The sequence below is a fragment of the Pseudophryne corroboree genome, unplaced genomic scaffold (genome assembly GCF_028390025.1).
Source record: "Pseudophryne corroboree isolate aPseCor3 unplaced genomic scaffold, aPseCor3.hap2 scaffold_227, whole genome shotgun sequence".
Lineage (NCBI taxonomy): Eukaryota > Metazoa > Chordata > Amphibia > Anura > Myobatrachidae > Pseudophryne > Pseudophryne corroboree.
Window position 1 is genome coordinate 605,757 of NW_026968921.1, and position 22,729 is coordinate 628,485.

At 37.0% G+C, this 22,729-nt stretch overlaps 4 non-coding genes across 4 annotated transcripts; all 4 read right to left on the reverse strand.

Moving 5' to 3' along the window:
• Positions 1–15,857: 15,857 nt before the first annotated feature.
• Positions 15,858–16,021, reverse strand: LOC135009555 (U1 spliceosomal RNA). The gene has a single exon (XR_010209094.1). It is a non-coding gene; the product is annotated as a U1 spliceosomal RNA (small nuclear RNA).
• A 151-nt stretch (positions 16,022–16,172) lies between these two features.
• On the reverse strand, positions 16,173–16,336 carry LOC135009462 (U1 spliceosomal RNA). Its single transcript, XR_010209004.1, has one exon. It is a non-coding gene; the product is annotated as a U1 spliceosomal RNA (small nuclear RNA).
• Positions 16,337–21,001: 4,665 nt separating this feature from the next.
• On the reverse strand, positions 21,002–21,164 carry LOC135009684 (U1 spliceosomal RNA). The gene has a single exon (XR_010209203.1). It is a non-coding gene; the product is annotated as a U1 spliceosomal RNA (small nuclear RNA).
• A 152-nt stretch (positions 21,165–21,316) lies between these two features.
• LOC135009431 (U1 spliceosomal RNA) lies at positions 21,317–21,480 on the reverse strand. The gene has a single exon (XR_010208973.1). It is a non-coding gene; the product is annotated as a U1 spliceosomal RNA (small nuclear RNA).
• Between the last annotated feature and the right edge of the window lie 1,249 nt (positions 21,481–22,729).

A 22,729-nucleotide genomic window follows, 5' to 3' on the forward strand; every position in this document is an offset into this window, starting at 1 on the left:
AAGCACAATTTAGCAGTGAGTTGCAGAGAAAAAGAAAAATGCTGGCAGAAAAATCCAATTGAGTGATTAAACAGCTCTTCATTTTCTGGCTTTATTTTTATGATAACAAATTTGTTCTCTGAAAAGTGTCCACAAAGCCAAGTATCTGATTAACATCTTTGTAGGGATGGTTTTTCACCTATTACTAAATTAAACTTGCTTCATTGGAAAGGCAGCAAGATGCATCCTCATTTCAATATCTACGGAAATAATACAGGTTGACACCATGAAACATTAACGCCACTGCATCTTTGCTGTTTTCTCATGTGGAAGTCTGTTTAATGTGAAAACAAGGTGATATCTAATTAGCACACAGGTAAGGAATTAAGAAAATCTTTATTTAAGGGTGAAGATGTTTCTCACAAAATCGTTGCCCCAATGCATCATTGAAATCCAAGCTGGAAAGATGATTTTAATATATTACTTGAACATTTTATATTGCTCTTCTGGTGATAATGTAGTTTGTTTTTGTCAATTACCATTTTAATAATCGGGTAAAGAAAATTAAGTGGATTTTTGAAAGAAAACAATATTGTCAATATACTATTAAAACAAATTAAAATGGTAAAAGTTATTGTACTTTAAGTAAAAATAAAAGAGCAAAAATATCAATCCCAGTTTTGGATTACTTTAATTAACAAAAAAAAAATGCATATAGCAGAGGATAGTTTCAATCTGCCTACCTCTGGGTTATGGACCCAGCATGCTTCCATTACAGTACTCTGCTGCACATGTAAGTGCAAGAGATCCTGAAGCACTCACTCATCATGGGAAAGTACCAATGTGTTTCTTCATTGGTTGATGGAAGAAACATCTTACAAAAACTCTCCACATTATTGACTTTTTAAAATGTTTCTAGGAATCGTTCTAGATGAATGCTTATTAGCCTTTGTCAGTATGGACTTTTGCAAAGTGTTGCTGTGGTGCAATCAGTTACTGTGTAAGGCTATTAACCAAAAGGTTGGTGGTTCAATCCCACCCAGGGACGTAATTGACCTCGTTATCAGATTTTGGTGATCTTTATGTAGACAAGTCAAAATTTCGAAAACCCCTGTTATGGTGTAGGGTACCTGGCCTTCTCTGATGTAATCAGAGTTAGATTTGATTCAGTGATTTTATAAAAACAGCTAGGAAGCACAATTTAGCAGTGGGTTGCAGAGAAAAAGAAATATGCTGGCAAAAAAATCCAATTGAGTGATTAAATAGCTCTTCATTTTCTGGCTTTATTTTTATGCTAACAAATTTGTTCTCTGAAAAGTGTCCACAAAGCCAAGTATCTGATTAACATCTTTGTAGGGATGGTTTTTCACCTATTACTAAATTAAACTTGCTTCATTGGAAAGGCAACAAGATGCATCCTCATTTCAATATCTACTGAAATAATACAGGTTGACACCAGGAAACATTAACGCCACTGCATCCTTGCTGCTTTCTCATGTGGAAGTCTGTTTAATGTGAAAACAAGGTGATATCTAATTAGCACACAGGTAAGGAATTAAGAAAATCTTTATTTAAGGGTGAAGATGTTTCTCACAAAATCGTTGCCCCAATGCATCATTTAAATTCAAGCTGGAAAGATGATTTTAATATATCATTTGTACATTTTGTATTGCTCTTCTGGTGACAATGTAGTTTGTTTTTGTCAATTACCATTTTAATAATCGGGTAAAGAAAATTAATTGGATTTTTGAAAGAAAACAATACTGTCAATATACTATTAAAACAAATTAAAATGGTAAAAGTTATTGTACTTTAAGTAAAAATAAAAGAGCAAAAATATCAATCCCAGTTTTGGATTACTTTAATTAACAAAAAAAAATGCATATAGCAGAGGATAGTTTCAATCTGCCTACCTCTGGGTTATGGACCCAGCATGCTTCCATTACAGTACTCTGCTGCACATGTAAGTGCAAGAGATCCTGAAGCACTCACTCATCATGGGAAAGTACCAATGTGTTTCTTCATTGGTTGATGGAAGAAACATCTTACAAAAACTCTCCACATTATTGACTTTTTAAAATGTTTCTAGGAATCGTTCTAGATGAATGCTTATTAGCCTTTGTCAGTATGGACTTTCGCAAAGTGTTGCTGTGGCGCAATCAGTTACTGTGTAAGGCTATTAACCAAAAGGTTGGTGGTTCAATCCCACCCAGGGATGTAATTGACCTTGTTATCAGATTTTGGTGATCTTTATGTAGACAAGTCAAAATTTCAAACCCCCTCTTATGGTGTAGGGTACCTGGCCTTCTCTGATGTAATCAGAGTTAGATTTGATTCAGTGATTTTATAAAAACAGCTAGGAAGCACAATTTAGCAGTGGGTTGCTGAGAAAAAGAAATATGCTGGCAAAAAAATCCAATTGAGTGATTAAACAGCTCTTCATTTTCTGGCTTTATTTTTATGCTAACAAATTTGTTCTCTGAAAAGTGTCCACAAAGCCAAGTTTCTGATTAACACATTTGTAGGGATGGTTTTTCACCTATTACTAAATTAAACTTGCTTCATTGGAAAGGCAGCAAGATGCATCCTCATTTGAATATCTACTGAAATAATACAGGTTGACACCAGGAAACATTAACGCCACTGCATCCTTGCTGCTTTCTCATGTGGAAGTCTGTTTAATGTGAAAACAAGGTGATATCTAATTAGCACACAGGTAAGGAATTAAGAAAATCTTTATTTAAGGGTGAAGATGTTTCTCACAAAATCGTTGCCCCAATGCATCATTGAAATTCAAGCTGGAAAGATGATTTTAATATATCACTTGTACATTTTGTATTGCTCTTCTGGTGACAATGTAGTTTGTTTTTGTCAATTACCATTTTAATAATCGGGTAAAGAAAATTAAGTGGATTTTTGAAAGAAAACAATACTGTCAATATACTATTAAAACAAATGAAAATGGTAAAAGTTATTGTACTTTAAGTAAAAATAAAAGAGCAAAAATATCAATCCCAGTTTTGGATTACTTTAATTAACAAAAAAAAATGCATATAGCAGAGGATAGTTTCAATCTGCCTACCTCTGGGTTATGGACCCAGCATGCTTCCATTACAGTACTCTGCTGCACATGTAAGTGCAAGAGATCCTGAAGCACTCACTCATCATGGGAAAGTACCAATGTGTTTCTTCATTGGTTGATGGAAGAAACATCTTACATAAACTCTCCAGATTATTGACTATTTAAAGTTTTTCTAGGAAACGTTCTAGATGAATGCTTATTAGCCTTTGTCAGTATGTACTTTTGCAAAGTGTCGCTGTGGCGCAATCAGTTAGTGTGTACGGCTATTAACCAAAAGGTTGGTGGTTCAATCCCACCCAGGGATGTAATTGACCTTGTTATCAGATTTTGGTGATCTTTAAGTAGACAAGTCAAAATTTCAAAAACCCCTGTTATGGTGTAGGGTACCTGGCCTTCTCTGATGTAATCAGAGTTAGATTTGATTCAGTGATTTTATAAAAACAGCTAGGAAGCACAATTTAGCAGCGGTTTGCAGAGAAAAAGAAATATGCTGGCAAAAAAATCCAATTGAGTGATTAAACAGCTCTTCATTTTCTGGCTTTATTTTTATGCTAACAAATTTGTTCTCTGAAAAGTGTCCACAAAGCCAAGTATCTGATTAACATCTTTGTAGGGATGGTTTTTCACCTATTGCTAAATTAAACTTGCTTTATTGGAAAGGCAGCAAGATGCATCCTCATTTCAATATCTACTGAAATAATACAGGTTGACACCAGGAAACATTAACGCCACTGCATCCTTGCTGCTTTCTCATGTGGAAGTCTGTTTAATGTGAAAACAAGGTGATATCTAATTAGCACACAGGTAAGGAATTAAGAAAATCTTTATTTAAGGGTGAAGATGTTTCTCACAAAATCGTTGCCCCAATGCATCATTGAAATTCAAGCTGGAAAGATGATTTTAATATATCACTTGTACATTTTGTATTGCTCTTCTGGTGACAATGTAGTTTGTTTTTGTCAATTACCATTTTAATAATAGGGTAAAGAAAATTAAGTGGATTTTTGAAAGAAAACAATACTGTCAATATACTATTAAAACAAATTAAAATGGTAAAAGTTATTGTACTTTAAGTAAAAATAAAAGAGCAAAAATATCAATCCCAGTTTTGGATTACTTTAATTAACAAAAAAAAAATGCATATAGCAGAGGATAGTTTCAATCTGCCTACCTCTGGGTTAAGGGGCCCAGCATGCTTCCATTGCAGTACTCTGCTGCACATGTAAGTGCAAGAGATTCTGAAGCACTCACTCATCATGGGAAAGTACCAATGTGTTTCTTCATTGGTTGATGGAAGAAACATCTTACAAAAACTCTCCAGATTATTGACTTTTTAAAGTTTTCTAGGAAACGTTCTAGATGAATGCTTATTAGCCTTTGTCAGTATGGACTTTTGCAAAGTGTTGCTGTGGCGCAATCAGTTACTGTGTAAGGCTATTAACCAAAAGGTTGGTGGTTCAATCCCACCCAGGGATGTAATTGACCTTGTTATCAGATTTTGGTGATCTTTATGTAGACAAGTCAAAATTTCAAACCCCCTCTTATGGTGTAGGGTACCTGGCCTTCTCTGATGTAATCAGAGTTAGATTTGATTCAGTGATTTTATAAAAACAGCTAGGAAGCACAATTTAGCAGTGGGTTGCTGAGAAAAAGAAATATGCTGGCAAAAAAATCCAATTGAGTGATTAAACAGCTCTTCATTTTCTGGCTTTATTTTTATGCTAACAAATTTGTTCTCTGAAAAGTGTCCACAAAGCCAAGTTTCTGATTAACACATTTGTAGGGATGGTTTTTCACCTATTACTAAATTAAACTTGCTTCATTGGAAAGGCAGCAAGATGCATCCTCATTTGAATATCTACTGAAATAATACAGGTTGACACCAGGAAACATTAACGCCACTGCATCCTTGCTGCTTTCTCATGTGGAAGTCTGTTTAATGTGAAAACAAGGTGATATCTAATTAGCACACAGGTAAGGAATTAAGAAAATCTTTATTTAAGGGTGAAGATGTTTCTCACAAAATCGTTGCCCCAATGCATCATTGAAATTCAAGCTGGAAAGATGATTTTAATATATCACTTGTACATTTTGTATTGCTCTTCTGGTGACAATGTAGTTTGTTTTTGTCAATTACCATTTTAATAATCGGGTAAAGAAAATTAAGTGGATTTTTGAAAGAAAACAATACTGTCAATATACTATTAAAACAAATGAAAATGGTAAAAGTTATTGTACTTTAAGTAAAAATAAAAGAGCAAAAATATCAATCCCAGTTTTGGATTACTTTAATTAACAAAAAAAAACGCATATAGCAGAGGATAGTTTCAATCTGCCTACCTCTGGGCTATGGACCCAGCATGCTTCCATTACAGTACTCTGCTGCACATGTAATTGCAAGAGATCCTGAAGTACTCACTCATCATGGGAAAGTACCAATGTGTTTCTTCATTGGTTGATGGAAGAAACATCTTACATAAACTCTCCAGATTATTGACTATTTAAAGTTTTTCTAGGAAACGTTCTAGATGAATGCTTATTAGCCTTTGTCAGTATGTACTTTTGCAAAGTGTCGCTGTGGCGCAATCAGTTAGTGTGTACGGCTATTAACCAAAAGGTTGGTGGTTCAATCCCACCCAGGGATGTAATTGACCTTGTTATCAGATTTTGGTGATCTTTAAGTAGACAAGTCAAAATTTCAAAAACCCCTGTTATGGTGTAGGGTACCTGGCCTTCTCTGATGTAATCAGAGTTAGATTTGATTCAGTGATTTTATAAAAACAGCTAGGAAGCACAATTTAGCAGCGGTTTGCAGAGAAAAAGAAATATGCTGGCAAAAAAATCCAATTGAGTGATTAAACAGCTCTTCATTTTCTGGCTTTATTTTTATGCTAACAAATTTGTTCTCTGAAAAGTGTCCACAAAGCCAAGTATCTGATTAACATCTTTGTAGGGATGGTTTTTCACCTATTGCTAAATTAAACTTGCTTTATTGGAAAGGCAGCAAGATGCATCCTCATTTCAATATCTACTGAAATAATACAGGTTGACACCAGGAAACATTAACGCCACTGCATCCTTGCTGCTTTCTCATGTGGAAGTCTGTTTAATGTGAAAACAAGGTGATATCTAATTAGCACACAGGTAAGGAATTAAGAAAATCTTTATTTAAGGGTGAAGATGTTTCTCACAAAATCGTTGCCCCAATGCATCATTGAAATTCAAGCTGGAAAGATGATTTTAATATATCACTTGTACATTTTGTATTGCTCTTCTGGTGACAATGTAGTTTGTTTTTGTCAATTACCATTTTAATAATAGGGTAAAGAAAATTAAGTGGATTTTTGAAAGAAAACAATACTGTCAATATACTATTAAAACAAATTAAAATGGTAAAAGTTATTGTACTTTAAGTAAAAATAAAAGAGCAAAAATATCAATCCCAGTTTTGGATTACTTTAATTAACAAAAAAAAAATGCATATAGCAGAGGATAGTTTCAATCTGCCTACCTCTGGGTTAAGGGGCCCAGCATGCTTCCATTGCAGTACTCTGCTGCACATGTAAGTGCAAGAGATTCTGAAGCACTCACTCATCATGGGAAAGTACCAATGTGTTTCTTCATTGGTTGATGGAAGAAACATCTTACAAAAACTCTCCAGATTATTGACTTTTTAAAGTTTTCTAGGAAACGTTCTAGATGAATGCTTATTAGCCTTTGTCAGTATGTACTTTTGCAAAGTGTCTCTGTGGTGCAATCGGTTAGTGTGTTTGGTTATTAACCAAAGGGTTGGTGGTTCAATCCCACCCAGGGATGTTATTGACCTTGTCATCAGATTTTGGTGATCTTTAAGTAGACAAGTCAAAATTTCAAACCCCCTCTTATGGTGTAGGGTACCTGGCCTACTCTGATGTAATCAGAGTTAGATTTGATTAAGTGATTTTATCAAAAAACAGCTAGGAAGCACAATTTAGCAGTGGTTTGCAGAGAAAATGAAATATGCTGGCAGAAAAATCCAATTGAGTGATTAAACAGCTCTTCATTTTCTGGCTTTATTTTTATGCTAACTAATTTATTCTCTGAAAAGTGTCCACAAAGCCAAGTATCGGATTAACATCTTTGTAGGGATGGTTTTTCACCTATTACTAAATTAAACTTGCTTCATTGGAAAGGCAGCAAGATGCATCCTCATTTCAATATCTACTGAAATAATACAGGTTGACACCAGGAAACATTAACGCCACTGCATCCTTGCTGCTTTCTCATGTGGAAGTCTGTTTAATGTGAAAAAAAGGTGATATCTAATTAGCACACAGGTAAGGAATTAAGAAAATCTTTATTTAAGGGTAAGATGTTTCTCACAAAATCGTTGCCCCAATGCATCATTGAAATTCAAGCTGGAAAGATGATTTTAATATATCACTTGTACATTTTGTATTGCTCTTCTGGTGACAATGTAGTTTGTTTTTGTCAATTACCATTTTAATAATCGGGTAAAGAAAATTAAGTGGATTTTTGAAAGAAAACAATACTGTCTATATACTATTAAAACAAATTAAAATGGTAAAAGTTATTGTACTTTAAGTAAAAATAAAAGAGCAAAAATATCAATCCCAGTTTTGGATTACTTTAATTAACAAAAAAAAAATGCATATAGCAGAGGATAGTTTCAATCTGCCTACCTCTGGGTTAAGGGGCCCAGCATGCTTCCATTGCAGTACTCTGCTGCACATGTAAGTGCAAGAGATTCTGAAGCACTCACTCATCATGGGAAAGTACCAATGTGTTTCTTCATTGGTTGATGGAAGAAACATCTTACAAAAACTCTCCAGATTATTGACTTTTTAAAGTTTTCTAGGAAACGTTCTAGATGAATGCTTATTAGCCTTTGTCAGTATGGACTTTTGCAAAGTGTTGCTGTGGCGCAATCAGTTACTGTGTAAGGCTATTAACCAAAAGGTTGGTGGTTCAATCCCACCCAGGGATGTAATTGACCTTGTTATCAGATTTTGGTGATCTTTATGTAGACAAGTCAAAATTTCAAACCCCCTCTTATGGTGTAGGGTACCTGGCCTTCTCTGATGTAATCAGAGTTAGATTTGATTCAGTGATTTTATAAAAACAGCTAGGAAGCACAATTTAGCAGTGGGTTGCTGAGAAAAAGAAATATGCTGGCAAAAAAATCCAATTGAGTGATTAAACAGCTCTTCATTTTCTGGCTTTATTTTTATGCTAACAAATTTGTTCTCTGAAAAGTGTCCACAAAGCCAAGTTTCTGATTAACACATTTGTAGGGATGGTTTTTCACCTATTACTAAATTAAACTTGCTTCATTGGAAAGGCAGCAAGATGCATCCTCATTTGAATATCTACTGAAATAATACAGGTTGACACCAGGAAACATTAACGCCACTGCATCCTTGCTGCTTTCTCATGTGGAAGTCTGTTTAATGTGAAAACAAGGTGATATCTAATTAGCACACAGGTAAGGAATTAAGAAAATCTTTATTTAAGGGTGAAGATGTTTCTCACAAAATCGTTGCCCCAATGCATCATTGAAATTCAAGCTGGAAAGATGATTTTAATATATCACTTGTACATTTTGTATTGCTCTTCTGGTGACAATGTAGTTTGTTTTTGTCAATTACCATTTTAATAATCGGGTAAAGAAAATTAAGTGGATTTTTGAAAGAAAACAATACTGTCAATATACTATTAAAACAAATGAAAATGGTAAAAGTTATTGTACTTTAAGTAAAAATAAAAGAGCAAAAATATCAATCCCAGTTTTGGATTACTTTAATTAACAAAAAAAAACGCATATAGCAGAGGATAGTTTCAATCTGCCTACCTCTGGGCTATGGACCCAGCATGCTTCCATTACAGTACTCTGCTGCACATGTAATTGCAAGAGATCCTGAAGTACTCACTCATCATGGGAAAGTACCAATGTGTTTCTTCATTGGTTGATGGAAGAAACATCTTACAAAAACTCTCCAGATTATTGACTTTTTAAAGTTTTCTAGGAAACGTTCTAGATGAATGCTTATTAGCCTTTGTCAGTATGTACTTTTGCAAAGTGTCTCTGTGGTGCAATCGGTTAGTGTGTTTGGTTATTAACCAAAGGGTTGGTGGTTCAATCCCACCCAGGGATGTTATTGACCTTGTCATCAGATTTTGGTGATCTTTAAGTAGACAAGTCAAAATTTCAAACCCCCTCTTATGGTGTAGGGTACCTGGCCTACTCTGATGTAATCAGAGTTAGATTTGATTAAGTGATTTTATCAAAAAACAGCTAGGAAGCACAATTTAGCAGTGGTTTGCAGAGAAAATGAAATATGCTGGCAGAAAAATCCAATTGAGTGATTAAACAGCTCTTCATTTTCTGGCTTTATTTTTATGCTAACTAATTTATTCTCTGAAAAGTGTCCACAAAGCCAAGTATCGGATTAACATCTTTGTAGGGATGGTTTTTCACCTATTACTAAATTAAACTTGCTTCATTGGAAAGGCAGCAAGATGCATCCTCATTTCAATATCTACTGAAATAATACAGGTTGACACCAGGAAACATTAACGCCACTGCATCCTTGCTGCTTTCTCATGTGGAAGTCTGTTTAATGTGAAAAAAAGGTGATATCTAATTAGCACACAGGTAAGGAATTAAGAAAATCTTTATTTAAGGGTAAGATGTTTCTCACAAAATCGTTGCCCCAATGCATCATTGAAATTCAAGCTGGAAAGATGATTTTAATATATCACTTGTACATTTTGTATTGCTCTTCTGGTGACAATGTAGTTTGTTTTTGTCAATTACCATTTTAATAATCGGGTAAAGAAAATTAAGTGGATTTTTGAAAGAAAACAATACTGTCTATATACTATTAAAACAAATTAAAATGGTAAAAGTTATTGTACTTTAAGTAAAAATAAAAGAGCAAAAATATCAATCCCAGTTTTGGATTACTTTAATTAACAAAAAAAAAATGCATATAGCAGAGGATAGTTTCAATCTGCCTACCTCTGGGTTAAGGGGCCCAGCATGCTTCCATTGCAGTACTCTGCTGCACATGTAAGTGCAAGAGATTCTGAAGCACTCACTCATCATGGGAAAGTACCAATGTGTTTCTTCATTGGTTGATGGAAGAAACATCTTACAAAAACTCTCCAGATTATTGACTTTTTAAAGTTTTCTAGGAAACGTTCTAGATGAATGCTTATTAGCCTTTGTCAGTATGGACTTTTGCAAAGTGTTGCTGTGGCGCAATCAGTTACTGTGTAAGGCTATTAACCAAAAGGTTGGTGGTTCAATCCCACCCAGGGATGTAATTGACCTTGTTATCAGATTTTGGTGATCTTTATGTAGACAAGTCAAAATTTCAAACCCCCTCTTATGGTGTAGGGTACCTGGCCTTCTCTGATGTAATCAGAGTTAGATTTGATTCAGTGATTTTATAAAAACAGCTAGGAAGCACAATTTAGCAGTGGGTTGCTGAGAAAAAGAAATATGCTGGCAAAAAAATCCAATTGAGTGATTAAACAGCTCTTCATTTTCTGGCTTTATTTTTATGCTAACAAATTTGTTCTCTGAAAAGTGTCCACAAAGCCAAGTTTCTGATTAACACATTTGTAGGGATGGTTTTTCACCTATTACTAAATTAAACTTGCTTCATTGGAAAGGCAGCAAGATGCATCCTCATTTGAATATCTACTGAAATAATACAGGTTGACACCAGGAAACATTAACGCCACTGCATCCTTGCTGCTTTCTCATGTGGAAGTCTGTTTAATGTGAAAACAAGGTGATATCTAATTAGCACACAGGTAAGGAATTAAGAAAATCTTTATTTAAGGGTGAAGATGTTTCTCACAAAATCGTTGCCCCAATGCATCATTGAAATTCAAGCTGGAAAGATGATTTTAATATATCACTTGTACATTTTGTATTGCTCTTCTGGTGACAATGTAGTTTGTTTTTGTCAATTACCATTTTAATAATCGGGTAAAGAAAATTAAGTGGATTTTTGAAAGAAAACAATACTGTCAATATACTATTAAAACAAATGAAAATGGTAAAAGTTATTGTACTTTAAGTAAAAATAAAAGAGCAAAAATATCAATCCCAGTTTTGGATTACTTTAATTAACAAAAAAAAACGCATATAGCAGAGGATAGTTTCAATCTGCCTACCTCTGGGCTATGGACCCAGCATGCTTCCATTACAGTACTCTGCTGCACATGTAATTGCAAGAGATCCTGAAGTACTCACTCATCATGGGAAAGTACCAATGTGTTTCTTCATTGGTTGATGGAAGAAACATCTTACATAAACTCTCCAGATTATTGACTATTTAAAGTTTTTCTAGGAAACGTTCTAGATGAATGCTTATTAGCCTTTGTCAGTATGTACTTTTGCAAAGTGTCGCTGTGGCGCAATCAGTTAGTGTGTACGGCTATTAACCAAAAGGTTGGTGGTTCAATCCCACCCAGGGATGTAATTGACCTTGTTATCAGATTTTGGTGATCTTTAAGTAGACAAGTCAAAATTTCAAAAACCCCTGTTATGGTGTAGGGTACCTGGCCTTCTCTGATGTAATCAGAGTTAGATTTGATTCAGTGATTTTATAAAAACAGCTAGGAAGCACAATTTAGCAGCGGTTTGCAGAGAAAAAGAAATATGCTGGCAAAAAAATCCAATTGAGTGATTAAACAGCTCTTCATTTTCTGGCTTTATTTTTATGCTAACAAATTTGTTCTCTGAAAAGTGTCCACAAAGCCAAGTATCTGATTAACATCTTTGTAGGGATGGTTTTTCACCTATTGCTAAATTAAACTTGCTTTATTGGAAAGGCAGCAAGATGCATCCTCATTTCAATATCTACTGAAATAATACAGGTTGACACCAGGAAACATTAACGCCACTGCATCCTTGCTGCTTTCTCATGTGGAAGTCTGTTTAATGTGAAAACAAGGTGATATCTAATTAGCACACAGGTAAGGAATTAAGAAAATCTTTATTTAAGGGTGAAGATGTTTCTCACAAAATCGTTGCCCCAATGCATCATTGAAATTCAAGCTGGAAAGATGATTTTAATATATCACTTGTACATTTTGTATTGCTCTTCTGGTGACAATGTAGTTTGTTTTTGTCAATTACCATTTTAATAATAGGGTAAAGAAAATTAAGTGGATTTTTGAAAGAAAACAATACTGTCAATATACTATTAAAACAAATTAAAATGGTAAAAGTTATTGTACTTTAAGTAAAAATAAAAGAGCAAAAATATCAATCCCAGTTTTGGATTACTTTAATTAACAAAAAAAAAATGCATATAGCAGAGGATAGTTTCAATCTGCCTACCTCTGGGTTAAGGGGCCCAGCATGCTTCCATTGCAGTACTCTGCTGCACATGTAAGTGCAAGAGATTCTGAAGCACTCACTCATCATGGGAAAGTACCAATGTGTTTCTTCATTGGTTGATGGAAGAAACATCTTACAAAAACTCTCCAGATTATTGACTTTTTAAAGTTTTCTAGGAAACGTTCTAGATGAATGCTTATTAGCCTTTGTCAGTATGTACTTTTGCAAAGTGTCTCTGTGGTGCAATCGGTTAGTGTGTTTGGTTATTAACCAAAGGGTTGGTGGTTCAATCCCACCCAGGGATGTTATTGACCTTGTCATCAGATTTTGGTGATCTTTAAGTAGACAAGTCAAAATTTCAAACCCCCTCTTATGGTGTAGGGTACCTGGCCTACTCTGATGTAATCAGAGTTAGATTTGATTAAGTGATTTTATCAAAAAACAGCTAGGAAGCACAATTTAGCAGTGGTTTGCAGAGAAAATGAAATATGCTGGCAGAAAAATCCAATTGAGTGATTAAACAGCTCTTCATTTTCTGGCTTTATTTTTATGCTAACTAATTTATTCTCTGAAAAGTGTCCACAAAGCCAAGTATCGGATTAACATCTTTGTAGGGATGGTTTTTCACCTATTACTAAATTAAACTTGCTTCATTGGAAAGGCAGCAAGATGCATCCTCATTTCAATATCTACTGAAATAATACAGGTTGACACCAGGAAACATTAACGCCACTGCATCCTTGCTGCTTTCTCATGTGGAAGTCTGTTTAATGTGAAAAAAAGGTGATATCTAATTAGCACACAGGTAAGGAATTAAGAAAATCTTTATTTAAGGGTAAGATGTTTCTCACAAAATCGTTGCCCCAATGCATCATTGAAATTCAAGCTGGAAAGATGATTTTAATATATCACTTGTACATTTTGTATTGCTCTTCTGGTGACAATGTAGTTTGTTTTTGTCAATTACCATTTTAATAATCGGGTAAAGAAAATTAAGTGGATTTTTGAAAGAAAACAATACTGTCTATATACTATTAAAACAAATTAAAAAGGTAAAAGTTATTGTACTTTAAGTAAAATAAAAAGAGCAAAAATATCAATCCCAGTTTTGGATTACTTTAATTAACAAAAAAAAATGCATATAGCAGAGGATAATTTCAATCTGCCTACCTCTGGGTTATGGACCCAGCATGCTTCCATTACAGTACTCTGCTGCACATGTAAGTGCAAGAGATCCTGAAGCACTCACTCATCATGGGAAAGTACCAATGTGTTTCTTCATTGGTTGATGGAAGAAACATCTTACAAAAACTCTCCAGATTATTGACTATTTAAAGTTTTTCTAGGAAACGTTCTAGATGAATGCTTATTAGCCTTTGTCAGTATGTACTTTCACAAAGTGTCGCTGTAGCGCAATCAGTTAGTGTGTACGGCTATTAACCAAAAAGTTGGTGGTTCAATCCCACCCAGGGACGTAATTGACCTTGTGATCAGATTTTGGTGATATTTAAGTAGACAAGTCAAAATTTCAAACCCTCTCTTATGGTGTAGGGTACCTGGCCTACTCTGATGTAATCAGTTAGATTTGATTAAGTGATTTTATAAAAAAAACAGCTAGGAAGCACAATTTAGCAGTGGGTTGCAGAGAAAAAGAAATATGCTGGCAGAAAAATCCAATTGAGTGATTAAACAGCTCTTCATTTTCTGGCTTTATTTTTATGCTAACAAATTTGTTCTCTGAAAAGAGTCCACAAAGCCAAGTATCTGATTAACACCTTTGTAGGGATGGTTTTTCACCTATTACTAAATTAAACATGCTTCATTGGAAAGGCAGCAAGATGCATCCTCATTTCAATATCTACTGAAATAATACAGGTTGACACCAGGAAACATTAACGCCACTGCATCCTTGCTGCTTTCTCATGTGGAAGTCTGTTTAATGTGAAAACAAGGTGATATCTAATTAGCACACAGGTAAGGAATTAAGAAAATCTTTATTTAAGGGTGAAGAGGTTTCTCACAAAATCGTTGCCCCAATGCATCATTGAAATTTAAGCTGGAAAGATGATTTTAATATATCACTTGTACATTTTGTATTGCTCTTCTGGTGACAATGTAGTTTGTTTTTGTCAATTACCATTTGAATAATAGGGTAAAGAAAATTAAGTGGATTTTTGAAAGAAAACAATACTGTCAATATACTATTAAAACAAATTAAAATAATAAAAGTTATTGTACTTTAAGTAAAAATAAAAGAGCAAAAATATCAATCCCAGTTTTGAATTACTTTAATTAACAAAAAAAAAATGCATATAGCAGAGGATAGTTTCAATCTGCCTACCTCTGGGTTATGGGCCCAGCATGCTTCCATTGCAGTACTCTGCTGCACATGTAAGTGCAAGAGATCCTGAAGCACTCACTCATCATGGGAAAGTACCAATGTGTTTCTTCATTGGTTGATGGAAGAAACATCTTACAAAAACTCTCCAGATTATTGACTTTTTAAAGTTTTTCTAGGAAACGTTCTAGATGAATGCTTATTAGCCTTTGTCAGTATATGCTTTTGCAATGTGTCTCTGTGGCGCAATCAGTTAGCGTGTTCGGTTATTAACCAAAAGGTTGGTGGTTCAATCCTACCCAGGGACGTAATTTACCTTGTTATCAGATTTTGGTGATCTTTAAGTAGACAAGTCAAAATTTCAAACCCCCTCTTATGGTGTAGGGTACCTGGCCTTCTCTGATGTAATCAGAGTTAGATTTGATTAAGTGATTTTATAAAAGAACAGCTAGGAAGCACAACTTAGCAGTGGGTTGCAGAGAAAAAGAAATACGCTTGCAGAAAAATCCAATTGAGTGATTAAACAGCTCTTCATTTTCTGGCTTTATTTTTATGCTAACAAATTTGTTCTCTGAAAAGTGTCCACAAAGCCAAGTATCTGATTAACACCTTTGTAGGGATGGTTTTTCACCTATTACTAAATTAAACTTGCTTCATTGGAAAGGCAGCAAGTGATGTCATCCAAGCAGTGGGTCAAAGTTGGCTTCATCCCTCGTCTGCTCATGAAAAGAGAAAAGGGATATGCAGGGCATGGCGGCCTTTTGCGACGCTTGGATGACCCCTAGTTCGCAATAAACAACCCCACCCTCCTTCGGTGTGGGGCTCATGTTGGCCATGCCCCAGCCCCTAAAGCATTCAAGCTGATTTCTTGCAGCAGCTGGGTACTGTAACAGCTCCAGAGCTGCTCTGTAAGGCAAGTAAAAGGGTGTGGGCCCTGCAGCACTACCTGTAGTTTGCATTGTGCATTGGAAGGCACAAAGTAAGCAGACGGGAGGAGAAGTCAGGATAGTGCACAAGGTTATAGAAGGGATGGGCTCAAGAAAAGAGAAGTGGAAACAGACAGCATACTAGGCTGGAGAGAGACCTGAGACAAAGAGATCTGAATTATACGAGAGCCGTCCAGGGGAAACACAAATTATGCAGTCAAGTTTCCCACATTTGGGGAAATCGCAAGGGGCAGCACACCCAGAGTGCAATGGGTGAGCCTTGCCCTGGGAGAAGCACCTTCATGATCATAGTATCTCACCTGGCAGGTTAGTAGGAGTTGGGCTAGAGCTGGGGAGGGTCGCTGCTCGGGCACTACCTTTCAAGTGAAGGAGATCCAACTGAGGCAGCACAAGGGAACTCTCAAAAGAAGAACAAGGCTAGAGGAAGATCTGATATAAAGAAATCTGACTTTTACCAGAGCTGACCAGAGGAAAGCACAAACACAGTCCACCACTACCACAAATAATGCAGTCGAGTTTCCCACATTTGGGGAAATCACAGGGGTCAGCATACCCAGAATGCAATGAATGAACCTCACCCTGGGAGAACAATCTTCATGACAATAGTATCTCCTATGCAAAATAAGTATGATTTGGGATAGATGATACTGGATGTGTACACAACCGCCCACACACCAACCTTGTGTGGACAGAAGTATACACTCTCCGGCGCCAGTACCCGCTGGATCAAGGAGATTTTAGACAATGGCGGAGACTGCTGCTCCTGATACAGGGATAATTGCAATCCCTATATTGAACAAAAAAACACAAAAACTACCCACACAGGTGTGACCCTCTGTAGGAAATCAGTAGCGCTGTCCCCACCATTTATCGGAGATAATCAATAAATAATTAAAAAATGGCTAATTACTATTAAATTTTAAAACATATAAATCATATTTTATTAACATATATTGCTGCAGCAAAATTGACATACATAAAAATGCATATTGTGTATAGTGGATGCCTTTAATGTAAATGCTCCACATACACAAATGTATATACTTAATTACGTTTATTCTCTGAGGCTTGGATTTTAATAAGCTGACTTCAAAATGTCCACATAGATTAATGATAGACCAATGAGCTCGGCATTTACGGACACTGCTTGCATGAGTATGTCCTTAATTAATTAATGTCCCGAAAAAGATGTGTGCACACATATATCACTTTGAATGGATAGTTACCATGGGCGATAAGTTTTTCATTCACCTCTTTAGAACAGTCTGTTTAGGACCGTCCCAATTGGAAAGACTCCCTCTGCTGGTGCTTGTCCATTTACTGCAGAATATCTGGAGACAATATCCACGGGAATCCGTCCACAGTGCTCCGGCTCCCTCTGCTGGTGGCTAACCGCAATTGCAGGTGGACTGGCTGTTTTGTCGTAGCCAGAAGCCGGTGATCGTGTAAAACAAGCAGGAGGTGATAGTCACTGCCAGTAGGTCCTTCGAAAACGCGTTTCTCCGCCTTCCCAGTGCGTTCAGTGGCTTCCTCAGTTCGAATGACCATCATCCCAATGAACACTTTATATAGCCCCACTTATTTGAAATTCCCGCGGCCATTCGCGCATGCGCACTCAAACGTGCGTTCCAAGCCTCAGTCTCATTACAAACTTTAAATAGACTCCAGCGGCCATTTTAGCTGGTTAAAACACACGATCCAAGCCTCATTATCACACCCGGAAGTTGCATCCATCGTTCTTATTAACAATATCAGAATCAAGCCTCGTTTTAAAACATAATTATCTACAACTTCATATTCAATTATACTGAACTCTAATGCAATTTGCTCAACAAGATTACGTCACTTAGTTTAATCATAATTAATTTATCATGATTACAAGTAATCCATGTCTTATTTGACAACATCAGTACAAATATGACCGTATTTAAGAACAATATTAATACTAGTCAACACATCCTATTTTATTAGCACAGGTGATAAATATATTAAATATACTGCTCAACAGTATCATTACTCGGAAATAAAAGGGGACTAATTTTGATTATAATTTGTACTTTATAATTTATAATTTAGATCCCCACACGCCATCTTGTGGTTCAAATACATAATTACACCCCTTCGTATTGTTATACATAATCCTGTTATCTCCATCTCCTTAATCCAGCATCATAAGGAACCATATCCTATCCCACCCCCCCATATATTATATGTCAAGAATGATATTTATAAAAATCAAATATTTATATTATAAATATTAAACATTTGAACTTAGATTTTATTTAACTCAACCGTATCATTCAGACCCTGCGGGATCAAGGTTTTTAGGCTAAAGATCCAGAAAGCCTCTTTCTTACATAACCTTTTATACCTATCACCTCCTCTACTGGTTACCGCCACTTGTTCAATTGCCATGATTTGTAGATTATCACTTTTCCCTCCATTGCATTCCAAAATATGGCGGTATAGGTAGGTGTTTCCTACTTTTTTATCTATCTGTCTTTTATGCTCCATGAACCTAACGTGAAGTGCCCGAGTGGTGCGCCCCACGTACTGTGCTCCACAACCACACTGTAAGACGTAGATAACATACATGGATCTACAATTCAGAAAACTTTTTATATTGAATTTCTCTCCCGATACAGATGAGACAAATTGTGTGGTTTTCTTTTTTGTGTGTTTGCATGTTGTACAGTTTAGTCTACCACACTTATGGAACCCTAATGGCGGTTTGGGTATCCATGTATCTATTTGTCCCCCTTGGGCATCTGGAGCCATGGATTTTTCCCCAGGTCTCCTAAAAAAACTTGGAGCTAGTGCGGACTTCAGACTATCTGACTTCCGAAATATTACCTGTTCACTAAGGACTACATTGGAGTTCAACATCTCATCCAACTTGAGAATAGAAAAGTTCTTCTTAATTATCCTCTTGATCTTGTATGCACTAGTATTATACTTAGTTACAAACATTGTTGTCCTATCCGTCATTTTGTTATTTTTCTTTCTAGTATTTTTGCTGGTGGTATCCAATAAATGGTCTCTTTCCATATTTTCCACCTCCTTCCAAGCCTGGTCAAGAACAGATATTGGATACCCCTGCGTAAGAAACGCCCCATAGAGAGATTCCATTTGTTCTCTTGCTCCTTCTTTGGTGGAACAATTCCTTTTTATCCGAAGGAACTGGCCCTTCGGTATATTATCCTTCCATCGTTGTAAATGACTACTTTTGTAATGTAAATATCGGTTTTGATCTACCTCCTTAACAAAAGTATTTGTTATAATGATGTCATTTTCGATCTTAATGTAATTATGTATTTGAACCACAAGATGGCGTGTGGGGATCTAAATTATAAATTATAAAGTACAAATTATAATCAAAATTAGTCCCCTTTTATTTCCGAGTAATGATACTGTTGAGCAGTATATTTAATATATTTATCACCTGTGCTAATAAAATAGGATGTGTTGACTAGTATTAATATTGTTCTTAAATACGGTCATATTTGTACTGATGTTGTCAAATAAGACATGGATTACTTGTAATCATGATAAATTAATTATGATTAAACTAAGTGACGTAATCTTGTTGAGCAAATTGCATTAGAGTTCAGTATAATTGAATATGAAGTTGTAGATAATTATGTTTTAAAACGAGGCTTGATTCTGATATTGTTAATAAGAACGATGGATGCAACTTCCGGGTGTGATAATGAGGCTTGGATCGTGTGTTTTAACCAGCTAAAATGGCCGCTGGAGTCTATTTAAAGTTTGTAATGAGACTGAGGCTTGGAACGCACGTTTGAGTGCGCATGCGCGAATGGCCGCGGGAATTTCAAATAAGTGGGGCTATATAAAGTGTTCATTGGGATGATGGTCATTCGAACTGAGGAAGCCGCTGAACGCACTGGGAAGGCGGAGAAACGCGTTTTCGAAGGACCTACTGGCAGTGACTATCACCTCCTGCTTGTTTTACACGATCACCGGCTTCTGGCTACGACAAAACAGCCAGTCCACCTGCAATTGCGGTTAGCCACCAGCAGAGGGAGCCGGAGCACTGTGGACGGATTCCCGTGGATATTGTCTCCAGATATTCTGCAGTAAATGGACAAGCACCAGCAGAGGGAGTCTTTCCAATTGGGACGGTCCTAAACAGACTGTTCTAAAGAGGTGAATGAAAAACTTATCGCCCATGGTAACTATCCATTCAAAGTGATATATGTGTGCACACATCTTTTTCGGGACATTAATTAATTAAGGACATACTCATGCAAGCAGTGTCCGTAAATGCCGAGCTCATTGGTCTATCATTAATCTATGTGGACATTTTGAAGTCAGCTTATTAAAATCCAAGCCTCAGAGAATAAACGTAATTAAGTATATACATTTGTGTATGTGGAGCATTTACATTAAAGGCATCCACTATACACAATATGCATTTTTATGTATGTCAATTTTGCTGCAGCAATATATGTTAATAAAATATGATTTATATGTTTTAAAATTTAATAGTAATTAGCCATTTTTTAATTATTTATTGATTATCTCCGATAAATGGTGGGGACAGCGCTACTGATTTCCTACAGAGGGTCACACCTGTGTGGGTAGTTTTTGTGTTTTTTTGATTTGGGATAGGGCTGGGGAGGGCCGCTGCTCAGGCACATCTCTGTCAAGTAAAGGAGATTCAACTGAGGCAGCACAAGGGAACTCTCATCTGGGGACAACAACTGCAGGGAGAACACATATTTTCAGATGAACATGGGGTGGCAGAAGGCTGCCTAATACTGAAGCACCCCCAAACAACAAACCAAATGCAACAACTAGTGCAAGCATTCCTGGGGGATGGCCTGCAGCAGATGGATTTGAATATGGTGATGTCATCCAAGCAGTGGGTCAAAGTTGGCTTCAACCCTCGTCTGCATATGAAAAGAGAAAAGGAGCGTGCAGGGCATGGAGGCCTTTTGTGGTGCTTGGATGACCCCTAGTTCGCATTAAGCACCCCCACCCTCCTTCGGTGTGGGGCTCATGTTGGCCATTCCCCAGCCCCTGAAGCATTCAAGCTGATTTCTTGCAGCAGCTGGGCACTGTAACAGCTCCAGAGCTGCTCTGTAAAGCAAGTAAAAGGGTGTGGGCCCTGCAGCACTACCCGTAGTTTGCATTGTGCATTGGGAGGCATAAAGTAAGCAGACGGGAGGAGAAGTCAGGATAGTGCACAAGGGTATAGAAGGGAGGGGCTCAAGAAAAAAGAAGTAGAACCAGACAGCAAACTAGGCTGGAGAGAGACCTGAGACAAAGAGATCTGAATTACATGAGAGCCGACCAGGGAAAACTCAAATTATGCAGTCAAGTTTCCCACATTTGGGGAAATCGCAGGGGCAGCACACCCAGAGTGCAATGGGTGAGCCTTGCCCTGGGAGAAGCAACTTCATGATCATAGTATCTCACCTGGCAACTAAGTAGGAGTTGGGCTAGAGCTGGGGAGGGTCGCTGCTCGGGCACCCCCCTGTCAAGTGAAGGAGATCCAACTGAGGCAGCACAAGGGAACTCTCGAAAGAAGAACAAGGCTAGAGGAAGATCTGAGACAAAGAAATCTGACTTTTACCAGAGCTGACCAGAGGAAAGCACAAACACAGTCCCCCACTACCACAAATAATGCAGTCGAGTTTCCCACATTTGGGGAAATCACAGGGGTCAGCATACCCAGAATGCAATGAATGAACCTAACCCTGGGAGAACAATCTTCATGACCATGGTATCTCCTATGCAAAATAAGTATGATTTGGGATAGGGCTGGGGAGGGCCGTTGCTCAGGCACATCTCTGTCAAGTAAGTTGCATTTGATTTGTTGTTTGGGGGTGCTTCAGTATTAGGCAGCCTTCTGCCCTACCATGTTCATCTGAAAATATGTGTTCTCCCTGCAGTTGTTGTCCCCAGATGAGAGTTCCCTTGTGCTGCCTCAGTTGAATCTCCTTTTGGAGAAGACCTCAATAAGATTGTAGCTGATCTGGCTACTGCTAAAACAGCTTGCCTACCTAGTATGACTCCTACCACGCAGAAGGCTAAAAGTACTTTTCTTGGCCCTTTCATCCTCCAGGTAAAGCGTACCCAAGGTCAGGCATACCCAAAGCAAGCTCATGTTTCCAGACCTGCCAAGCCCAGACTGAAGCAATCCTGGGCTGCCCATCAGCCTGCTTCCAAAACGGACAAGCCTGCCGCATGACGGTGCAGGCCTCCCTCTGGGGGATCCCAGGGTGGGGGGCCCGACTTCTAGGTTTGGCAAAGAAAGGTATAATTCTAAGCTAGAGAATTCTGTTTGGAGCTCACCTTGTACTTTGTGAAGAAATAATCAGCATTGTGGCTGAGCAGATACATGTAGTGTGTGGCTGCAAACTGCATGGATCTGCTGCGTTGTAATGCTGATTCTTTTTTTTTGCAAAGTACCAATAGCTTCATATAATGTTCACAATTTTTATGCAGGATCAAATAGCTCAATAGGTAGGGTGTTTGATTAGAATTCAACAGGTTATAGGTTTGAATCCTGGGTATGGTAGTTTGAGATGTGTTATTTAATAAAGTATGTTGTTCTGACTGCCGGCATCCTATCACCTGGGATATCATACTAAATAAATGGAGTTGATCAAATTTTTTTTTTTTTAACTAGGGACAATTTCCAGATACTTCTCTTTATAACTGAGATTGCCCCCTGGAACTTCACATCAGTTGACAACTATGCATGAGTGGGCAGTGCTTGCCCTGGATCTGTCCACCCATTTATGTGCCGCCATAAAATAAAGCATGACTAACAGTTATCCTGGGCGTACACTACACAATTATCTGTCAGGCTATCTATCCAGTCTGGATGGATGGAATGAAAATCTGGTAATGTATAGGAGCAAATGTCAATTAACCATTTGCTCCCAAACACTAGAAAAGTGGTCAAAAATGGTCATTACACAAATTGGTTAAACCCAAAATTTAACCAATTTGTTTAGGGGACCATTTTTGTCCATTTTTTAGTGTTTGAG